Source organism: Odontomachus brunneus, unplaced genomic scaffold (genome assembly GCF_010583005.1).
Source record: "Odontomachus brunneus isolate Ranch 3 - 2012 unplaced genomic scaffold, Obru_v1 Obru_scaffold_132, whole genome shotgun sequence".
NCBI classification, from domain to species: domain Eukaryota; kingdom Metazoa; phylum Arthropoda; class Insecta; order Hymenoptera; family Formicidae; genus Odontomachus; species Odontomachus brunneus.
The window spans coordinates 806,660-828,202 of record NW_022639582.1 but is presented as its reverse complement, the minus strand read 5'-3'; the positions used below and the strand labels follow the sequence as shown (position 1 = coordinate 828,202).

The 21,543-nt window shown below is 42.9% G+C and overlaps 1 protein-coding gene across 5 annotated transcripts in view; it reads right to left on the bottom strand.

The window, feature by feature from the left end:
* The window catches only part of LOC116850048 (plexin-A4), a 300,999-nt gene that overhangs the window by 188,057 nt on the left and 91,399 nt on the right, over positions 1–21,543 (bottom strand). Inside the window, exon 1 of one of the 5 annotated variants that reach the window (XM_032827845.1) lies at positions 18,176–21,452. The exons of the other annotated variants lie outside the window; for them this stretch is intronic. The gene's annotated coding sequence lies outside the window, so the exon portion shown is untranslated. Of the gene's footprint in view, positions 1–18,175; positions 21,453–21,543 lie in introns of those variants that run through there. 5 annotated transcript variants of the gene reach the window in all.

Here is a 21,543-nt window from a genome sequence, read left to right as displayed (position 1 = left end):
ACGACGATACTCGACATGTGCATTATCATCCCCGGAGGGAAGAGAGAAAAAGAAAGAGAAAGAAAGAGAGAGAGAGAGGTCGCCCGGGGGATAAATCCTCGCGCGAGGTTGAAGAAACGATTAAGACCCTCGAAAAGATGCGCGGTATCGTCCGCAGAAGTCGAAAACGTTCGAGCGTGCCTTGGAAGAGGAAGAAGAGAGTGAGCGCGCGGAGAAAGGTGGAAACCACTTCGGAAGATTCGGAAGGGGAGTCGAGATGGGAATAAATCAGAGTCTCGAAATTGAAATTGCGTCCGTTTGGCACTATTCCTGCCAACCGCATCCTCCCTCGCTCCTTCCTACTACCCCTCTTCCATCGTCGTCTCGATCTATAGCTAGTACACGTGAATGTGCAGGAATCGCTCGAGAAGGTTCCGGTAGCCTTGCCCGCCACGTGTCGACAATGGCCGGTCGATTGGCCACGCGGCTAACAAACCCGTATTTCCTTCGGTTACCTACTATCTAATTGGAAAACGTGAACGCGAAAACACGGTAAACCATCATTTTCGAATATCTTTGAGAAACGAAAACGAATTTTTTTTTTTCGAGAAATATCTCGAGATTTTGTTTCTCTGTCCGCGTTCATCTTCGCGAAGACCAAGTACCGCGCATTTTCACGACGGCCTCCGAGATACATCGTTCCTTTGTAGGAAACATGTGTGTCGATGATTAAACTAGTTCTCGCGTGTAAGAGCGCCGGTCGATAGTTCGCAAATATAGCCTCGAGTTTTAATCGAGGATGTATTTTAGATCAATGGTGAGTTATTCTTCCACCAACGACACGACGCGATCCCAAGACAATCTCAAGACGCAGTTCCATAAATAATACATTATTCGACAGATGATTCTTGAAGAAACTATGATTTTGTGGATGATTCTCTCGACTATTCACCGAGCACTAAGTGGCAAATAATTAATTCAGCGGGAGAAAAGAAAACGAACTCGCTCGCTCGCTCGCTAGCACTCAAGCTTTCGAGTAAAATTGGCCGTGCGCTAAGGGTCGCCGACGGCAACCCCTTACCCCCGTACACCCCGTTAATCCTTATTTATAGAAGTCGGGAACGCTTCTTCATCGTAATTCGCGGCGGAGGGTGGTCGTTGGCTCGTACGAAGGGTCCGCGGGCAAAGGGTAAACGCTCGATTGATTTACGAACGCCCATCGGACCGTGTGGAATTTTCACATCCGTACGTGGACCCTCGATAGTCTCTTCTAATCGGCCGAGATTAGCGCGACCTGAGCGGTGCGTTTAATCCATACGCTCCGATTTGTACTCGGCGAATGCGTCTCGTTACAAGGGCGTGAAATTTATATTTTACACGTGCGCGTTTTATGCGTTTTCACGTTCTACGTCATAATACCGAGCAAACCCTCGGTCGAGTCGTGCTTCGCGAAACTTGAGGCTTGACCGAGCTCGGTTATAAAATAATTCGACGTAGAAAACTCGGGAAAACGGATTTTCTTTAGACGAAGTATCATTTCCCCCTTATACTCTTTCGCGTTAACAGAAGCCGATTTTTAAATATCAAGTATCATTAATAATAATATAAAAAAGATAAGGCACGAAGACGACGCTACCGTCGGAAGACTCTACGTCGAGGAAGAATCGCGTTTGTACCTGATCACGATCGCGATCTATCATCGAGCGATACGTACACGAACCTATTAATATCGCTCTTGCGGGAAACACCGCCGAGATATCCGTAATGCGCCGCTCCCAGAACATCTTGTATTACCACTAAGCACATTATCCCCATAACAATGCTCTCACGGGGCAACGCTCCAAACGACAGATTACATCTAGACCATCTCGCTTTCGTTCGGTTATCGCGCCATCGCGACGCTGAGGAAAGCGTGCCACGAGGAGGATCCACGGAGGGCACCGCGAGAATACGGTTGAGCGGAAGGAGAGGGAGAAAAGAAGAGAGAAGAGAAAGAGACTAACCATGGATACAATTCACGGCGCCGTCTCTGGGAAAGGAACGCTATCGCCGCCGCATTCTACTACACTCAGACAATGATACCGTTGCGTCACGCTGACCGACCTAGCTAAGGGAGAAAGAGAGAGAGAGAGAGAGAGAGAGAGAGAGAGAGAGAGAGAGAGAGAGAGTCTAGCAAAGAGAGCACGTGGCATAAGAAACGAGGACGATAAAGAAATTGAGGCAGGAGAGTAGTTCGGGGAAACGAGCGATAGAAAAAGAAGGAAAGAACGAAGAAAAGAAAGGGGTGCGACGCGGCTCCACCGCATTCTGGCATCTCTCATCTCCAAGGGCAAAGGAAAGTTGCTCAAGAGCGCTGAGATGCTCGAGCCGCGTGTACGATAACCCAGTTTAAAGAGAGCCGCTCTATCCGCGCTGCTCCGGCTAGAGACGCGCACTCGACCGGAAGTCGAGGCTCCCTCGCGTCGGCGAAAGGGCGCTCCAGGACGGTCGCTCGTCCGCGGGAGCGGCGACTGCGAGAGAGGCGAACGTCCGTCGTGCTTGGCGAAGGCACGAAGGCAGGCAGGCAACATGCCAGCGTTGGTAGTATCGAGGGCAGCGTCGTTAGGTATCCGTCCGACCCGCCACTCCATTAACCGTTATCCTCAGGATTATTCCCGCCGCGCCGGACTGATCTTAATTGGCGTTCTCCGGGGCGTGTACACGGACGTGCGCGCGCCGAGCCGATAGAACGTGTTGCGAACTGCGAACCGCGTAAACCGCGCCGGATAAACCGGTGATCAAAAATTTGTATCTCACGCCAATGTTGTCCCAGGGTGTATTATGTGGTAATCCTGACCGCCGAAACGAGTAGCTACTACTGCTATCGCTACTGCGAGTCACTCGACGTAAGCGGTAACGATAGACTTGCAGAATAAACCGCGCATTCTTAGACGGCTAGACGGCTGATGACAAGATTGATGAATTGTGAGATATGCTGAGTCAAATGCTATCTCTGTCACACGTACTTTAGAAGGAATGTAAGATGTAAGAGAAATATAAGAGAGTGAGAGAGAGAGAGAGAGAGAGAGAGAGAGAGTGAAACATAGTGAAAGAAAAAGAAAATGCATCGATCGCTTCTGCCTCGTTCTCCAACTAAACACTAACAAAAATGCTTTTAAAGATTTATTTGCCAAGTTTATTTTTGTAGAATAAAGTTTATTTCTGTGAAAGAGAAACTTTTATTCCACGAATAAATTTTCAAGTATGCTTTTCTCAGTACAATTAGATAAGGAAAGCGTCTTACTCTCTATTGCCCTTTTTCACTAGTGCTAACTTCATCCCTTCTACAGCAGTGCGCAGAGTTTATTCTATATGCCTGTAACTAAAGACTATCTTAAGTCGTTGAGTGTAATTTGGCGCAGTGGATCGCGGTAGGTAAATTTCTCGGAATTATACCGGCAGGTGTTGAACGGTAATTAACACATTTGTCGGTCATATTCGATCGATTCACGCACTCAATTTTACGCATTTACGTTCATCAGAGGGATTAAACGCGTGTCCTCGAGCTTTCAGCACACCACAGTAGACTCGTCTCGCAAAGTGTAACGTGGATGCGCGGCGAAACAACAAATATGCGACCTCGCGATTGCGATGATTACAGTTTCGATTCGCTCGCCGATCCGTCTGCAAGCCGGACAAAACCCGAGGATTTTAATAGCGGATCTCGTCCCGCGAACACACGGGCCATTGTCACGATACCAATTTCCAGGACGTGTGTCCTCCAAGCTCGTGGCAGTAGGAGAGGTTAAATAACGCCGGCAGAGCGCGCGCGTTGCGCATTCGTGCGAACCGCGAAATATGTGTGGGAGTGCCTCTGGACGAGCCGCAGGGAAAAAGAGCTTAACGATATATGGAAAAGGGCGATGTCATATCTTGTGTATTCTACGATAAAGCCGCGTCTAACACCGAAGACAGAATGCGTGATTCGCACGATCAAAGCCCGAGGTAACAACTTCGTTGGCATGTCGTCTCTTTCACAGAGGACGTTTCCGCGACGACGAAATGAGGACGTTCATTGGACGGCACCGGGGCAATGTGCCAGAGTCGTATCGGAGTGCGTGATTATTGGCTCGATGCATCGCGGATAAACAGAGAAGTAAAAAAGAGAAGGAATGAGAGAAAGGGGGAAGAAGAAGAAGAGGGTATTAATTACGTGCTTGAGAACTGGCTGCTTCAAGAGTTACTTTAGGAGCAACGGCCCTCTGCACAAATCAAAGCTAAAGAGCGCACGACGAAATTACGCGACTAATGATACGAAATATCGTAGGGAGTAATATAGTAGGAAGCGATAAAGAGCGATTCGCGAGGATAAAATAATATCGCGTATGTAAAAAGGTAAGAGCGATTCGCGAGGAACAACTTTGCGCCATTGATCGAGAGGTGTAATCGTCTCGGAGAAGAGACACAGCAACCTTGTTATTCCGAATGCTGCAAAAAGAGGGTTCTCATTGGCGAGCACACGCGAGAAAGAGAGGAAGAGAGAGAAAGAGAGAGATCGTATGCAAATCAGATGACTCGACTCTCTGTTTCGCGCTTTACGAAATTGCAGGCTGCGAGATCGTCGGCCTTCGTGTCGACCGGCCGGTGGATTGGTATTTCAACCGGAATGTTATTTGTATCGGGGGAGTTAAATGTCGTGACATTTTCTGCACGCGGCGTTTTTCTTCCGGCGAATATCTCAACGGTGCCCAACGTCGAAGACACGATACTGGCTCGCGTCTATCCGCGATCAACTAACCAGCCGACCGACCGACCGAACGACCGGTCCATCGATCGATCACCTCGTATTTCACTCCCGACGTGTTCCTGTGAAAATTATGGCGAGACCGGTCGAAATTGACGGGGACAATTTTCAATTGATCACTCGAACGCAATAAAGGCTGCACGATTGAACGCTCAATCTTGATCCTAGTTATCGAATTTCACGCGTGTTTTTCTGTTTATGAATGAAAGAGAAATTATAAATGCGCGTGTCCAGTCTGTATGCAGATTTATTTTATCGGTTTATTTTGTATTTCTCGCTGTTACTCCGCGCTTTCCGCGCTTTTCATCGCTCTCTGCGCGCGTATTTATGTGGACGTTTAGAACGGGAAAGCCGCCGGTTCCGGGACGCGTTCGCAGGGATTAAAAAGCGTTGCTTTCTCCTCGATGGCACCGAGCTTGCGGTTCGCCGTCGCGAAGGGCCGCCGATTTCGAGGGCACAGCTTTTTTTCGATAAAAGCCCGAGCTTAGTCCCGAGCTTAACGGATTTGCATTTGTTTGAGCCGCGCCCGTCGAAGCGTCGGACGAAAAACTGGACGCCGGGACGGGATTCGCGAGGATCGGAGCGTGAATTTCGCCGGCACGTCGGATTATTCGACGCGATGGCGAACGGAAGGAAGAGGCGGCCGATTATTATTTCAAGCAGCCTAATGCGCTGGAAACGTCAGCGCGGAGAGAAAGAAGGATAAGCGCGTTTATTGTTTGTCATAGGGCAAACTCTTTGGAAATCAGAGAGCAACGCGACGATCAACGATCGCATGGGAAATAACGCGGGATAAGCTCGAGTGTATCCGCATCGGGATACACATTCGATTTATCGATTACGCCGCGTACCGACCGAGAACAATTCATTAGCAGAGAAATTCGCGTAGCGGATGGAGAATAAGGATGTCCGGGACGACCAGTGTCAATGATACAAAAACAAGAGATAGCGAAAAAAAGAGAGAGATAGAGGAGGAGAGAGTCGCGAACGACAAAGAATACGGGCGCGATATCATCCTAGAAAGTGAGATATTAATATCATCGATACGGACGGGAAGAGAAGGGTGCTTGACTGGTGTTGTAAGTGAACAATAAAAAAATTGGCCGAAAATCATTCGAGAAAGTTCAAGCAAAAAGAAGTTCGAAAGCGGCCTCGAAATCGTGGGCGTTCCGAAGCGACGAGATCGATGTGCGGATAAAAGGCGAGATAAACGAGCCGCGCTTCGATCGATACCGCGAGAGAAAACTCGGTCGACATGAAACAATCTTTGTAACGGATGTTCGCCCCGCAGGCTCCCTACAAACGAAAGGCGCATTCTCTTTCCATGACACGGTGAAGCTAGTGTATTCGGCGCACAAAGAAATTAGTATAACAACGGGAGGTGATTTGGAGGGTACTTAAGAAGTTGCGTCACGAGTCGGTAGAAAGATACAAGAGATTACACAACATCGATAGTCCAAATGATGGGACGCGAACGAAACACTGAGGGAAAAAATAGTTGATCTAACTAAAATTATAGTTATTTTTTACTCCAACCGTATCTCTTCTAATACGCGCATCTAAGATTATTATCGCTAACATTACAGTAAAATTTAATTCAAAAAATATACTTTTCTCGACCATGATTTATAGTAATTATTTCTTTATGTGATTATAGTTACAAGTATTTTCTTTTCTCAATAAAGTGAACCGATAAGCGAGAGTTTTTCGTCCTTTAATTTTTTTCATTTTTCATTACCATCGTTACTGTGTGAGCCTAAACTTATTCTAATTACTAATCGCTTGTAAACTCCGCATTAAAACTCCGCACTAAAAAAAATGTCTATTGCACATAAGAAATTAATTTACACGGAATTAATATAAATTTAAATTTCAACGAATAAAGAGACGAATAAAACAATGCAAATTAAACAATATTAACAAAATATCAGCGTGTGATTGTTCCGGTTAATCAATAATTACACGCGTTATGTTTTTTTTATGTCGGATAGTGGAGCTCCCGTAAATGCGACCAGATATCCTGGTATATCACCGTTAATCGTAACCGGAACGTAATCGTAACCGGAACTTCGTAATGTAATAGAAAGTGCTTGCGGAAGAAAGAGGGGAGGCGTTTTATTACTTTGGTCTGTAATCACGTATCGCGCGCGTGAACAGAACCATAATCGTTCTGTAATAATCTGCCACCGGGATGACTCCATTGTGTCAGTGAGACAATTCGTTCTGCCGTGTAATAAAAGCGTTTCAAGGCCTCGCCTCGATTGCATCGTTATAAACCGCAAAAGAGCCCGACCAGACTCGACCTCGTGCCTAGCACGAAAGTAATGACGGTTTAGAAAAGAGTAGAATAAGGAAAAACACAGTCTACACACACAGATACAGAAATCAGCCAGTGAAAAGAAATACAATCATTAAATGAAACAGAAGGAAAAGTACGATCGTGTATTTTGCAGGCAACGACTTTCATTTACATTACATTTGATATCGCGAACTGAGGTAAAATTTAAATTATAACAATACTATATATAAGCATTAAAGTTGAGGAATTTAGAAGATTTGACTTGTAAAATGCACAAGCAATATCAAATATCGTGAGCTTAATTTAGCAATATTATAACATGACTACATTATCATGGTATTATAAACAGAAAAAGTATAATGACTTTATTATAGCATTATGTTAGTGGAACAATTAAGAGAAAAGGAAGATAGATATAATAAATAAGGAACGAGATATACAGAGGCAATGGGGGAGCAGAATAGAATCCTAGTAGCAAGATGTATTAAAATGCATAGAGAAATAGGTAAAGGAGAAAGTTGCCCTAGGTATCTAAGGAAAATAAATTTGAATAGGATAAAAGAAGCAGATAGAGGTAAGAGCTTTAGTTAAGTTGATATATGGTAATATGGAAAAAGCGAACAAGTATTGAATGGAAGAGAATAATATATGTATATTTTGTAGGGAAGGACAAGATAACATGAGGCATTCTTTGAAAGAATGCTATAATGTATAAAAACATTGTTTAAGAATAATGAAGGAAAATAAAAAAGAATAAGGAACAAAGGATTAAAGTGGAAAATAAAATAATGAGGAAGTTTTGAAAAGAGAGAGACAAGGCATTGTGAAAACTATGAATGTAAGGTAAACGACACTCTACGACAGGTAGAAAAATTGCCAATGTTGGAGTTCACCTAAAGTCGACCCAATATTAGGTTGAAATATGGTATACAATGGCCTAAGTCGATGTTTAAACCAAGTGTAAAAATTATGTCTAAAATAACAATTTTTTTGTAATTAATAAGTTTATAAAAAAATATTTATTTTAATATTCAATGTATCATAAACTACCTTCAGGTATGTAAAATTAACCCCAACTTTAAAATTCGATAGTTCTGAATCAACTTTCCTTTTGAAAAATATAGGAATTCTTTTATGCTTACAAAAATAGTTTCAGCGATTAATAATATTAAATAACTTTTACGAATCTGATTTCATTAATTAAAATTTACATTTAATTATTAATTACGGCAAAACGAAAACAGAATTCAAGTGCAACTTTATTTAGTTTCTATAGAATTTCCGATCGGTAAATTCTCACATGTTTCAAGGATAGTTTCATGTTCACGCGGTTTACCGTTAACGACCTATCACGTACATGTCTGTTATTAAGTTTCCCCATTAAAAATCGAGTAAGAACGGAACGCCGATGTTTCGCGTCGGTTCACCAACGCGGTAGCTCACTACGATTCCGTTCGATATAGAGCGAATCCCGTTTCTCAGGAGCAAAGTGTCAAAGCGTGTCGATCGTACGCGTCTTTTCAAGAACGGAAGCGTCTCTATCGATCACGATTGGTTATTACTCGTTATGCGAGCTCGACAGCGACACCTGATCGATCTGACTTTACAAAAGAACGGATTTAATAAAAATACTACTTTAATAAAATTACAACTTGTACCACCAAAACATAAACGCAATTTTTAATCGCAATTTTCTCAAAGGACTAACTTAATAACTTTCTGTTTTCCAAAAAATAACAATTTTATAAAATATAAAACCTAGAAAATTAACTTTCTATTCTTCCATGCTTTACAAAATTCTACGCAATGTCATTATCAACATATCCACTATCCAAAAAACTACGCCAATTTAAAGGTAAAAGAGATTTTTCTTTAGAAAATCTTAGAAATTCTTTAGAAAATCTTAGAAAAATGACCTTGGGCTTGACTAGTTAAAATACCGTAAAATCTTTTGTTCCTGTTTTCCTTTTATGTTCTTTTTGTTTTCTTTGAAGTAACCTAACTTTCTAACTAAACTTCTAAGAAAATCAAGACAGGAATGCGGTTGTTGAGTAAAATCCATAATAAATATTCTAACTAAATAAAATAGAAATTTTAACCATTTGAAATTTTAACTGTTCTCAAAATGACGAAGTGGAGAAAGTCTCAAAACCTTTTTTTTTTTTAAGTTACGACGAAAAGGTTGGTCTATAACTGCTAAATTTTCTACAAGATTTGGTGGGGATCTTTGACTATATAAATCGTTGCATGAGGAAGAGCCAAACAGTTTGAAACTAAGCCTGTAACTGAGACTTGCAACGATGAATACGTTGACCGTAGGCAGCAGTTATCAACTCCGTGACTTAGTAGAGCCCTCATCGACTTTACTAAAAGTGGTGATAGTCGGGGACGCAAGTGTCGAGAAGAGATTCGCGACAGAAATCGGAAGCATCACTCATACTATCGGAGTGGAAGTCTTATATATGGATATTAAAATGAACAATAAACAGTATACGTTACAAATTTGGAATTTCACCAACATACACAAATTTCATAAAATCTCGAGACTTTGGACTGGTGCAGATATTTGCGTGCTGAATTACGCAGTCGACAATTCGAATGCTTTTAAGAATTTAGAAAAATTGAGAAATCTATTTCTCCGACAATTGAGTCCTCAAGAAGCTGCTATGTTTCCCTTCATCGTAATCGGAATAATGACGGACGACACCAATTTCAAAAGACAAATCTCCACGGAAGAAGCGAAAACCTGGTCCCAGGAGAGACATATTCCATACTTCGAAACATCAGCCAACGGCAATATTAACATGCGTACGATATTTGAAAAAGCGATTGCCAATTGGGAGCTATGGAATGCCACATTTAACGAATCCTGGAAAAATATCAAGTTACCTACATTTATCTAAGAAGCGGACCTCGCAATGTTTACAAGAATGCCTACAAGAAAAAGACACAAAAATCTATAACCGAACAATAATTAATGTTTGTAATAGCAACAATAATCGTTGCATGAGGAAGAGCCAAACAGTTTGAAACTGAGCTTGTAACTGAGACTTGCAACGATGAATACGTTGACCGTAGGCAGCAGTTATCAACTCCGTAACTTCGTAAAGCCCTCATCGACTTTACTAAAAGTGGTGATAATCGGGGACGCAAGTGTCGAGAAGTCTTATCTCTCGAAGAGATTCGCGACAGAAATCGGAAGCATCACTCATACTATCGGAATGGAAGTCTTATATATGGATATTAAAATGAACAATAAACAGTATACGTTACAAATTTGGAATTTCACCAACATGCACAAATTTCATAAAATCTCGAGACTTTGGACTGGTGCAGATATTTGCGTGCTGAATTACGCAGTCGACAATTCGAATACTTTTAAGAATTTAGAAAAATGGAGAAATCTATTTCTCCGACAATTGAGTACTCAAGAAGCTGCTATGTTTCCCTTCATCGTAATTGGAATCATGACGGACGACACCAATTTCAAAAGACAAGTCTCCACGGAAGATGCAAAAGCCTGGTCCCAGGAGAGATATATTCCATACTTCGAAACATCAGCCAACAGCAATATTAACATACATACGATATTTGAAACAGCGATTGCCAATTGGGAGCTATGGAATGCCACATTTAAGGAATCCTGGAAAAATATCAAGTTACCTACATTTATCTAAGAAGCGGACCTCGCAATGTTTACAAGAATGCCCACAAGAAAAAGACACAAAAATGTATTACCGAACAAAAATTAATGTTTGTAATAGCAAAATTTATATAATACCAAAAAAAATATATATAATACTTAAAATAAATAAAAATTATTTTTGCAATATACACAGAAGATATTAAATAATTGCTAACAATTATTGCTTTCGGTTTCGAAGGATGATAACGCGGATTATAGAGTTTCTAAGTAACAAGAAAAAAAAAAGTAACCAGTAACAGAAAACGGTAACGTTTTTCTTCTAAGTATTGTTAACGTTTTATTAAAAAAAAGAACTAAAAAACGTTTGTATGTCTAGGACAGTCACTTACACGGTTGAAAGGTGTTTTCTTTTTTGTGAATTTTCCTGAGTGATCAGAATATAACATAAAATAAAAAGAGCGTTTTATCTCACTAAAATTACATTGTCGAAATAAAGTTAAAAGAATATGTAAAATTTGATATTATTCGACGTTTCTTTAAAAAAAATTCCGGAGAAATATCTTTCTTTTGCGACCTGTCAAACCAGAATACTCCCTTAATGTTCGCGCGCGTCGCGTAGACGTGGTAAGTAGAAATTTTCTCGCCGGGCCGTGCAGCATTTTTCTCATTTTCTTTTCCAACCTCCTTATAGAACACTCTCCGCTCTCCGCGGCTTACGCTTATATCATTCCCAGCACTTCGTTAATACGTGCACACATTGTATCAGTACGTGGCCCCCCCGGGGTAGATATGGTCTCGCGTCGTAATAGAATTCTTCGTCTTTTTCTCTTGCCCTCCGAAACAATAACCCAACGTGAAGGCGAGCGGAACGCAACGACCGTAAAATAACGAGCCGCCCGCGAAGGCGAGTACTCGCGTTTTAAGAGTGCGACGCAGAATGCAACGCGCCGCGCGCGCTCGCAGCGGCGATGCACTTGCATAATGTGCACTCTATCGGAGCGCGACGCGCGTTCCCCGGACTCGACCCGATTCCGTCGTTCTACGGCCGCTCGAGCAGAAACCCGACGAGAAAATGTTTCTTATTGCCGCCGCGATCTAACACGGGTGCCGGATATGACGCGCCGACGTCAATACGTGCCGCTCACGTGCGATCGGCGATCCTGCAAAAAACTTCCGCCAGGTGTTTCCGGGAGATCGAGCCGCCGATGGTGATAGTAGCGGCATGCCGAATTTTTAGTCCCGATCGGCCCGTTTATTCACCCGTAACCGTAGTAAAATCGACGCGGCGATCGTGTACGCTTCGAAGACCTGTCAGTTGTTGTTTTATCCTCGTTAGGAGACATGCGCGACGTATATTTTTTTGAACGAGAGATATCAATTAGTCGCGCGTATTTCTCAAGTGGAAAATAAATTCTTAACGTAACGGAGCGCAAGATTTAATGAGAGGCCGTACTTAATTTCATATCTATTTTGTTACGTACTTTTTCATATATTTTAACAATATTAGACGAACCAATCGTTATTTTTAATCGGCGTCAATTATTTTACATCATTTTGTAATTTTCGATCTATATCCCGCGGCATTTCTCAAATCTCTGAAAACTTCAACTACTTATACAACATACGCACAAATAATACACCGAAGAGGGGGGAGGGGCAGTGGAGAAGGAGGTGGAGAGAAAAGTGTCGATTTGCTATGACTATTCATAATAATCAATTCCACGATCTTTTCGAAGCCAGACGTTACTGCAAAATTAAATGCACATATTCTCGTCGCCGGCTAAATTTGAAATAATTCATACGGGCCAGATCGATCTATAAATTTAATCGCTAGACGGGTGAATGTCCTCATAATTTATAACATGATCTGCGTATTAATCGACCGACGTTGTCTCCAAATGTCGATATCTGTCACGTGCAATTAAGTCATTATTTCCGATCATCATTAAGTAGATGCGGATATGTTTGCAAAAAGGTCATCGCGCAATCGCCTGTGCGTAAGAAAATGCATTCGCCGAATATATCGTTTCCAATGCCTACGAAAACGATAATTCATGTTAGTGAAAAGAGCGGGAGGGAAAGGGACATTTTCGCGTGAAATTAAGCGATTTAGTTGAAATCGCGATCTTAAAACGCACATTGATCTTCAAAGATCCCACGGTTCTCCTGCGAGCCTTAGTTATTTCTTGATTATTTTCTTTTCTTTTCTCATACCGCGCCGAGGCCGCTATCGCGGTTTGCACATCGATTACGCGCGTATCGTCGTTATTCCGGCAATTGCTATTCCACGCCCCAGTAAGTCCGGTTTACGGTATTTCGTAATGTTGCGTCTAACTGTTCCCAGGCGCGAAAGTGAAGTTACATTCGAACAGGAAAAGAAAAAGAAAGAAAAAGAGAAAAATAGAGAAAGAGAGAGAGAGAGAGAGAGAGAGAGAGAGAGAGAGAGAAGCGTGAAGTAGGCAGAAGAAAAAGTACGATCGTAATGGTCGGAAAATCGTTGGAAACACCGGCCAGATTCTTCTGGCCGGCGCGATTTCGATTCGATTTCGCGTTCGCCGATTGTCCGTCGTAAGACGCGCCATATCGATGATTTCGTCCCCCGTAAAATCACGGACGGAAAAACGAGAATATCGGATTTCAATCGGGCTTCAATCGGGGCTTCAATCGCGGCGATTAGATTCGATCGATACACTTCAACGCCGTTGATGTTGGCTTCAGTGAGTGTACACAGATTGCCGTAGGAAGCCTACGTAACGATAGCTAGACGACGGTATTCTCTCTCTCTCTCTCTCTCTCTCTCTCTCTCTCTATCGGACTCTCGGGCGACTCGTCCTTTAAAATTGAAATTGAGGTCTCACAACGGCTGGCGCCGTTTCCATTGTCGCGAATAAACGCCGAGATCATTTCCGCGCGCGAGAGCGCGTCGACGCAACACGGAAATCTGAACTCGCTGAAATTTTACCGGTTTCAATCCGCGCTGAAAATTCAGCCCGAGGGAATTATTTTATTGTTGAATTATTTCATTGTTGCGAAACGATGTCTGACGTCTGTCGTTTTAAACGTTCCCCAGCGGGCGCTAGCAAGCGTTAGAGCTTACGGGCTTACTACAAAACAGTTGGTTCCGTTTCACGAGTGCGCGTGCGCGCGTCTACGTGGAAAACAAAATTCAGCGAAAATTAACAGGGCGATAAAAATACGAAACAGTCCGCGCAATCGTCGAGTTTAATAAACCTCGACGACGTTTCAGACTCGGCCTCAACTCTTTCCGCAAAAAGCTCACTCGCGCCCCGAAACAAATGACTCGCGCGCTCTTCGGCGCTCTGATTTTTTTTCGCTCCTATTCGACCCATACGTCTTCCGTTCGCGGCACAATCGAACTTTCTATCTTCTGCGACAATCGAGCGCGAGTATTTTTTTCACACACGGCCGTTTCGTATTCCGGACAGCGAGGAAAAAAATCCCGCGGAACTGCGCCACATTTACACCACGTACGGGTCGCGAGTATTTTTCCTCTTTTTTCTCTTTCTCCCTCTCTCTTCCTCTCTTTTTTTGCGCCGCGCAAAACTTTTTAATTGCGAGGCTCACTCCAATGGCCGAGGCGAGAGGAGGCCATCCAATTTGCGCGAATGGGTTTTCCTCGAACGCTTTCCCCGCCTAGCCCGCCCGCTCCCTCTTGTCGCCCTTTGCCTCGATTCTTTTGTGACGCAAAAATTGAATCCACATAGCCGTGGCACGCGGACGCGTGTGTATACACATGACGAAATTCGAAGGAACCCGAAGGAATTTGGGGGGGAACTCACTTTCGTGTTTTCCCTATTTCTATTCGTTTCTTTTTTCCCTATCCAATCTCTCTTTCCTCTCGCGTATATATTCGATTTTGCGTTATTTTATTTTTCAATTAAATGCAACTGCTATTGTCATTGGTAGTTTCCGAGCGCACCCAGTGCGGAATTGCGCGCGTTCTTTTGGGAGAGATCTACGGAAATGCAGTTTTTCGACAAATCGGTACCGGTGATATCGCGAAAAGTCGAAAGAGCATCGGCCCGAGAACCCGTGATATTTCAAGCGTGAATTAAAAATAGCGACTAGAGCTATATTACGGAACTTTCAAAGCTTTCTCTCATTTCAAATGCCATCTCCTTTTCCTGCCGTGATGATCGATATGAAAGGTGAGAATATTAAATACAGAAAAGAAAAAAATTGCACACGATTGCAACTTGCACTCGTTCAAAGTCTCGAGACATTTTGTTCGCGCAAGAGATCACGAGGCTGCGCGACGGGAAACAAAGATGCATCCTCTGAGAGAGAAGATGTAGCTTGTCAAGTTCAAGATTAATGGCTCCTCTTCGCTATTATATCCGTCTCGACATTTTTTCTTTTTTTTTTTTTCTTCAAGAATAGTCCGAGATACGCGAAGACTAAATACGGCCGTTCGATCGGCCGGGCTGGACGCACGCGAGCGCAGTGAACCTATTTCACTTCCGTTCCACCGGAATCTTGCGGTCGCCCACTCGAATAAGAGGTACAGGAAAGGAAGAGGTACAGGAAGAGGTGGAGAAGGAGAGAGTCGGAGGGACAGAGGCTCTCCTCGAGCCGACGTTGTGCGAGGAGATAGGAGTCGAAACAAGAATAAAAAGCGAACACTGTGCGCGTGTCCCACGGCAGCTCGTCGCCTAGACCAAACAAACAAATCTTTATCTCCTTTATGGTCGCTCGCTTATCTCCGTCCGGCGACTGACTCTCTCCGGCAGGTTCCGCGCCTTTTTCTCGCCTTCCCGCGTAAGAAGATCCTTTGTGTTCCGGCATACGTTCTCACGGCGGAGGAAAAGTTTCAGAAACGAGAAGGCGCGCGCGCGAGAGAGAGAGAGAGAGAGAGAGAGAGAGAGAAAGGGGGCGGAACCGTAAAGAGAGACGAAAGCGGAGAATTTGAATAAATCTCGCGCCACCTCGTGAATATCATTTCGCTAGACTCCGCGCAGCGTTCCGCATCTTTAAGCGGCCGCTGAAAACGGTTCTAAATACTCGCCCGATAAAGTTGAGGAACCCGTGCCGGTGCATCCCTCGCGCCGGCGATAACCCTGGCAAATTTCGTTATAACCCGTCGCTTAGAAAGCCTCACAGTGTACAGAGGGCTCTTCCTCGCGACGCGGAGATTTTATATAATACGATCGATATCGCGGAAATAAATGATCGCGATGGATACGGAGGACGGTTCGTATTTCCCATAAATGTTCCCAATTCGCCAAGATAAATCGGAGAATACAGACGAGCGCGTTAAATCAAATATCATGGCGAAATTATTCGCAATACTTCCTTATTTGAATCTCTGTCAGTGTGATACATTTTCTAGACGACCTCTTTGGGAACTTTTCCAAATTCTGATCTCTTTGTTTCCCTGTAATCTCGCTATGCGAAGTATCCCGAGTCGAAATTTGAATTCTACATCAAGCCTGCAAATTTCGTCGAACTTGAAAGATCAATGCAGAATCTAGAGATATAATTCAGGCTGTTGCCTCACTTTGGCGCCATAAATGTATGCTTACTTGTTATTCTTTCTATGTTGTTTGTTTTTTAGGGAAGTTGAATATTTGAATAAGATTTGGGAATGAGGAGGAAGAATAAAAAGTTCGTTGCCTTTATAAGAACGGTTGTGTAAAGATCGATAAGGATTTAAATTTCGATACGGTGAAACAAGGCTAAATAGAAGTGAAAAAAGACATTAGTAGATTCAAGTTAAAACTCATCTCAAGAAGCGAATTATCAAAGAAACAAATCTAACACATGCAAAACTTTGGCCGGTATTCGCAACTGTAAATTATATCTACAATTTTTTATATAACTAGAACACCACATAGCGCGTGCTTCGCGCGCGCTACTTTAGCTTTTTCATTGTACTATTTACAATTTATATTACAATACTCGTTTTTACAAATTATATTCCCAGCAAACACAATGTTACATATAACATACATGTTAGTTGTAATTTCTTATTCAACAATGTAACTGTTATATAACACGTATATTATATAACAGTTATATTGTTTGTTGAGTAAGAAATTATAACTAACATGTATGTTACATGTAACATACATAGAGCTAGCAAATATATTTCAAATAGTCAATTTAGAAAAAAGGGAGAGTTTTTTTATTTACTGCCATTGTGGGATTTACTGCTTGAGAAGAATTCCTTTTTTCTCAAACATAAATGTTCTCTCCGTCTGAATACAGAATACCGAATTCTTTGAGATTAGAATGTATTATATCTTCGACAAAAACTCAATCTTGAAAAAGATAACATTGTTCTTGTGTGAATAGTTTTATGACCTGCGATATAAATGGTAAACCTTAAGCAATAAATAACGATGACAGTGAATAAAAGAACTTTCCCTTTTTTCTAAATTGACTACTTGATATATGTTTGTGCTAGCTCTTACTGTTTGTCCTTAACTTTTTCTTATTGCGAACAAAATTTTCGAAAACTGTAAGCAACGGAAATTTATGATGTTTCCAGTAAAAAAACCATTAAAAGTTGGAAAACATTTAACATATAAATTTATTTATTATTTACATATTTACATATTTTATATACATATACATGTAACATTGTGTTTGCTGGGATTACAATAAATATCAAATTTATATGACGCGAACAACACAACTTGATCTGTCACCGCGGCTAACAGCTGCAAGCAGCACGAATTCAACTGCAACGGGATCGAGACAATCGAGACGGTCAATTAGCGTCGCGGAAAAGAGGCTTCACCCACTTCGATATATTCGAGATTTAGTTAACACGCACTTTTTCTGATAGGATAATAATTGCAGATTCGTTCTTATAGATATTATTCGGTTGTTTGAATATATATGTTTTGTTGCATAAGAAATGAAATATCAGCAAGATAAAAAGTAAATTGGCAAACAATCTTAGAGATTTATAAAGTTATAATTATTTGTTAAGTTAAATAAAAGAGGGTTACGAATGCCGACCTCTTAGAATGGATTTTAAAGGACTCCGCACAAAACCTATGGAAAATGGTTTTCGGTCAAATTGGCTGAAATTTCACTATGTTATAGTTTTCGCCATGTTGATAAAAAGTTATCATTGCACCAAGTCCCAAAAGTCAATATTTCCCAAGATATAAAGGATCAAAGTAGTGAAATATGGTCATCCGCAGTAGTAAGACGTATGTTATAAGTATAAGTGATACATTGATATTTATTCACGAAATAAATAAAAATCGATTTTTACATATATATATGTAATAAATATTTAGTTCCGCAATATTTTTAAGATCTGAAACAGTTTTTTGTAAAACTTATATTTTTCGAGATATTTCACCGGTCTAATACTTTTACCCCACCCTCTATATACATATACATATATATTGCGGAACTAAATATTCTTGATAAGACCGCGAAATTCCCGTTAAAATTGGAAGTATCCTATATAATAAATGATTAGCCACACCTGTAACTACACGATGTACCGCTGTCCTCATCCGGCATACTACATCCTGACTCTCGACTGCTCTGTCATGGCACTCCGTCATGGCACTGACACTGACACTCGCGTACGGATATCATTCGAACGGAGAACGTGTGTGAATTGACGCGAGGGCGACGATAACCCAATTAAATATTCCAAGAACCGATAAAATGTTTCAATCACTCGACGGGAATTACAACGGACAATATACCGCGTCACGGCGTGCGCGTCGTTCGTCGGCTCGAGACACAATAATACGGTCGCGGAAAAGTACGCGACGCATAACAGTATCGAGGCGATCGGCAAGAAAGGCAATGTTGTTCCTTCTCCCCTCCACGTCCGTTGACAACTGTTGTCGTCCGCCAAACAATAACACGCACGTAAACTTGGTGACTTGGTTACCGTTATCAGCGCGTTCTCGAAATATTTCACGAGTTCTTTTTTAATTTATCAATGTCGTCTATTTACTATTTTATTATTTATATTTAAAGAATCGCTGCATTCACTGCACCGAATTAGAATTTCAGTCTTTAACGGTGCGCAGCGTACTGACAAAATTCAAAAGTTTAGCTACATTTTGATGTAAACATTTTTTATAAACGACAGCAAGAATTAAACTCTAATAAGATCTAATAAGATCTAGATAACTGATTGTAAATATTCTATATAAAGATGTTCATCTCATTTATCTCATTTATTGGGGAAGTTTATCGTTTCCTTCGCTATTCAAGATACGATCTCCACGCGAAAAATAACAAATGTATATAAATCGACTCGCGTCGAGAGATTGTTTCGCGACAGAGTCGTCAAAACTTTGTGAGTAAACTGAGATCGAGCGCGACAACGGCGCGACGTGCAAATGACGATAAATCGTTCAATTCACTAATGCCACTTTCTCTCTCTCTTTCTCGCGACAGGCAAAGTCAATTTGCGAAAACCGTGAAGAATACTCCAGATGTGGAAGAACGCGACATAGGATCTCGTGACGCCGCCATTCGCCGGGAAACTTTCGGGTCGCCGATAAAACGAGCCGAGACTGACGCGTATCACATTGTAACCGAATTTCATATTGAGGAGGAAGAAAGAAAAATGGCAATGATGGAACACATTACACGATAAGGAGCACATTGTTTAAGATAATGGCGGCTCGGTGTGTACCTTAATCTGTCTTGACACGAAATTCCGCGCTGCCGGCATTTTCGCCGCTGGTTTAGCGTTAAAACGAGCGGCTGTCTCGCGCTGCCGTGACGCGTCGACGAAAAAATATCGCGTTGAATAAATCGCGAGAGTGCAAATTGAGCGGGTCCATGTCCCAGCCGCGCGAATAAGTCTGGAACCGTAGGGCGCACAGCGCGAATGTGTTAATCTCGCCCCGAACTCATTCTCATTTCGCTTCACCGTGGAATATTTATATACTCGGATTCACTTTTTGAAGCGCGTCGCTCGGAATTAATTCGACAATGCCGCGAACGCGGAGGACGGGAGTGTCCACCTAATTTAGCATCGAGTCCATTTCGTTCCCTTTCCGAGCGGTGACTTCGCAATACGGCCGTAGACGTACTTCGTTGCGATCGCTTATTGAGACGAGCATGAATCGCGGAATCCGACCGCGTCGCGTGTATTCGTGCGGAATCAATTCGCCGGAGTCCCGCCGGAAGGAGATATAGAGCGACCCAAGCTCGCTTTTGTATACAGATTCCTCGAGCAATTTGGAGCTCTCCAGCGGGAACGTTGGGGATCCATTACCCGTGTGTATATGCGTGCATGTATGTGTGTGTGTGTCACGCGACAATCGAGAATTGCGAATTTTTGTGAAATGAAGTTTTCCTCGAGCGAACACTGAAATCCCGTCCGAGAATTTTTCATACGCGTGATCGAGGCGGTGGCAAAAATTGGCGAACGTTGTCTAAACGACGTGGTGCAGCAGCGACAGTAGCAGCGGTAGTAATACCGGTAGTGGAGATACACGAGGACAACACCTCGCACGTACACGAACACATCGGCCAAAGCGGTCGGCGTGACCGAGGTCTCATCGGCGCTCTCTATGAGTTTCGGTTAACCGCCGGCGAATGGATCGACAGCGATCGATCGCGACGAGATAGTCCGCCGGCTTGCGGTGAGGAATGGCGGCGGTGAACGCGGAACAGCCGCATTTCCGTCGCGTTTCTCTCCAGCAGGGGACGCGTGAAAAAAAGTAAGTCACGGAATGCGATTGCCGGTCGGGTCGTAATAAAAATCGCCCCTCCTCTCCGCAATAAGGCGGCCGGTCTCGCTAGTACGCTAATAATAAATCATGGAATCCGCCGCGCCAGCGATGCGTGCGAACCCGAGAGAGAGAAAGGTGCGTCGCACGCACTGGAGGTGCAATCTCTCGTTAGAGAGATTTAATTGCGGCAAGTCGCGAGGTCCCGGACACCTCGCGTTAAAGCGAGCAAAAATTCGGCCGCTTTTTTTCCAAAAACGACCGCGAATAAATTGATAATCGAGCCGGCTCGCGACGTTCCTCACGAGCGCCGATAACCCACGCGAATGCCGATATATTTTCACCGATAATGATAACAGCCATTTAACGCACACTACTTTGCGCGCAACTTGTACGATCGTCGCTGTCTCTATCGCAACGTACACACACATACCTACATTTTAATTGTAGCATAATGATAATTACGAGGTTAATTGTATAAAACAATATTCCGCTTATTTCCGCTAATGAGTAAATATGAAATATATAATATTAACCGTGGATACTTACCAAATCGCACACGGTACAGTAAACAAAGGTAATAGTATTTTCGCAGAGATCCCGATGAGAGCGATTGGTAACAACGTTTGTTCGCGTTGCAAATTTGTTGCATGCGCGTATAGAGTGCTCGCGAGACACATCTCCACGGCAACGAGCTCGCGTGAAATCTTATTAACGATCGGAGGCCCGCTTCCATAGACACTTATCTGTCGCCGTTAAGAGGATCAAGTAGTCGTCAATCGATATTGAGAGCATTTCTCCGCTTTTCCAGAGAGAGAGGGAAGCTCGTGGAGGACTCGCGGATACATCGCGCGGGATGCCACCACGTAGGAAGATCGTTCCCGAGCGCGAGTCCGCGAGTTCGCACGCAACGAATGACGCGCGCGTCGTGCGTGTGAAAGGAGCATATGGCGCTTTGTATACATGAGGCAATCGTCCTGCCTCCTCGCGCTTTTCGATGCCACCTGTTACGTAAATGCGAATGCTCGGAAGAGGCAGGGCGAAGGAGATAGATAGATAGATAGATAGATAGATAGATAGAGAGAGAGAGAGAGAGAGAGAGAGAGAGAGAGAGAGAGAGAGATAGGTGGATAGATAGATATGGAGA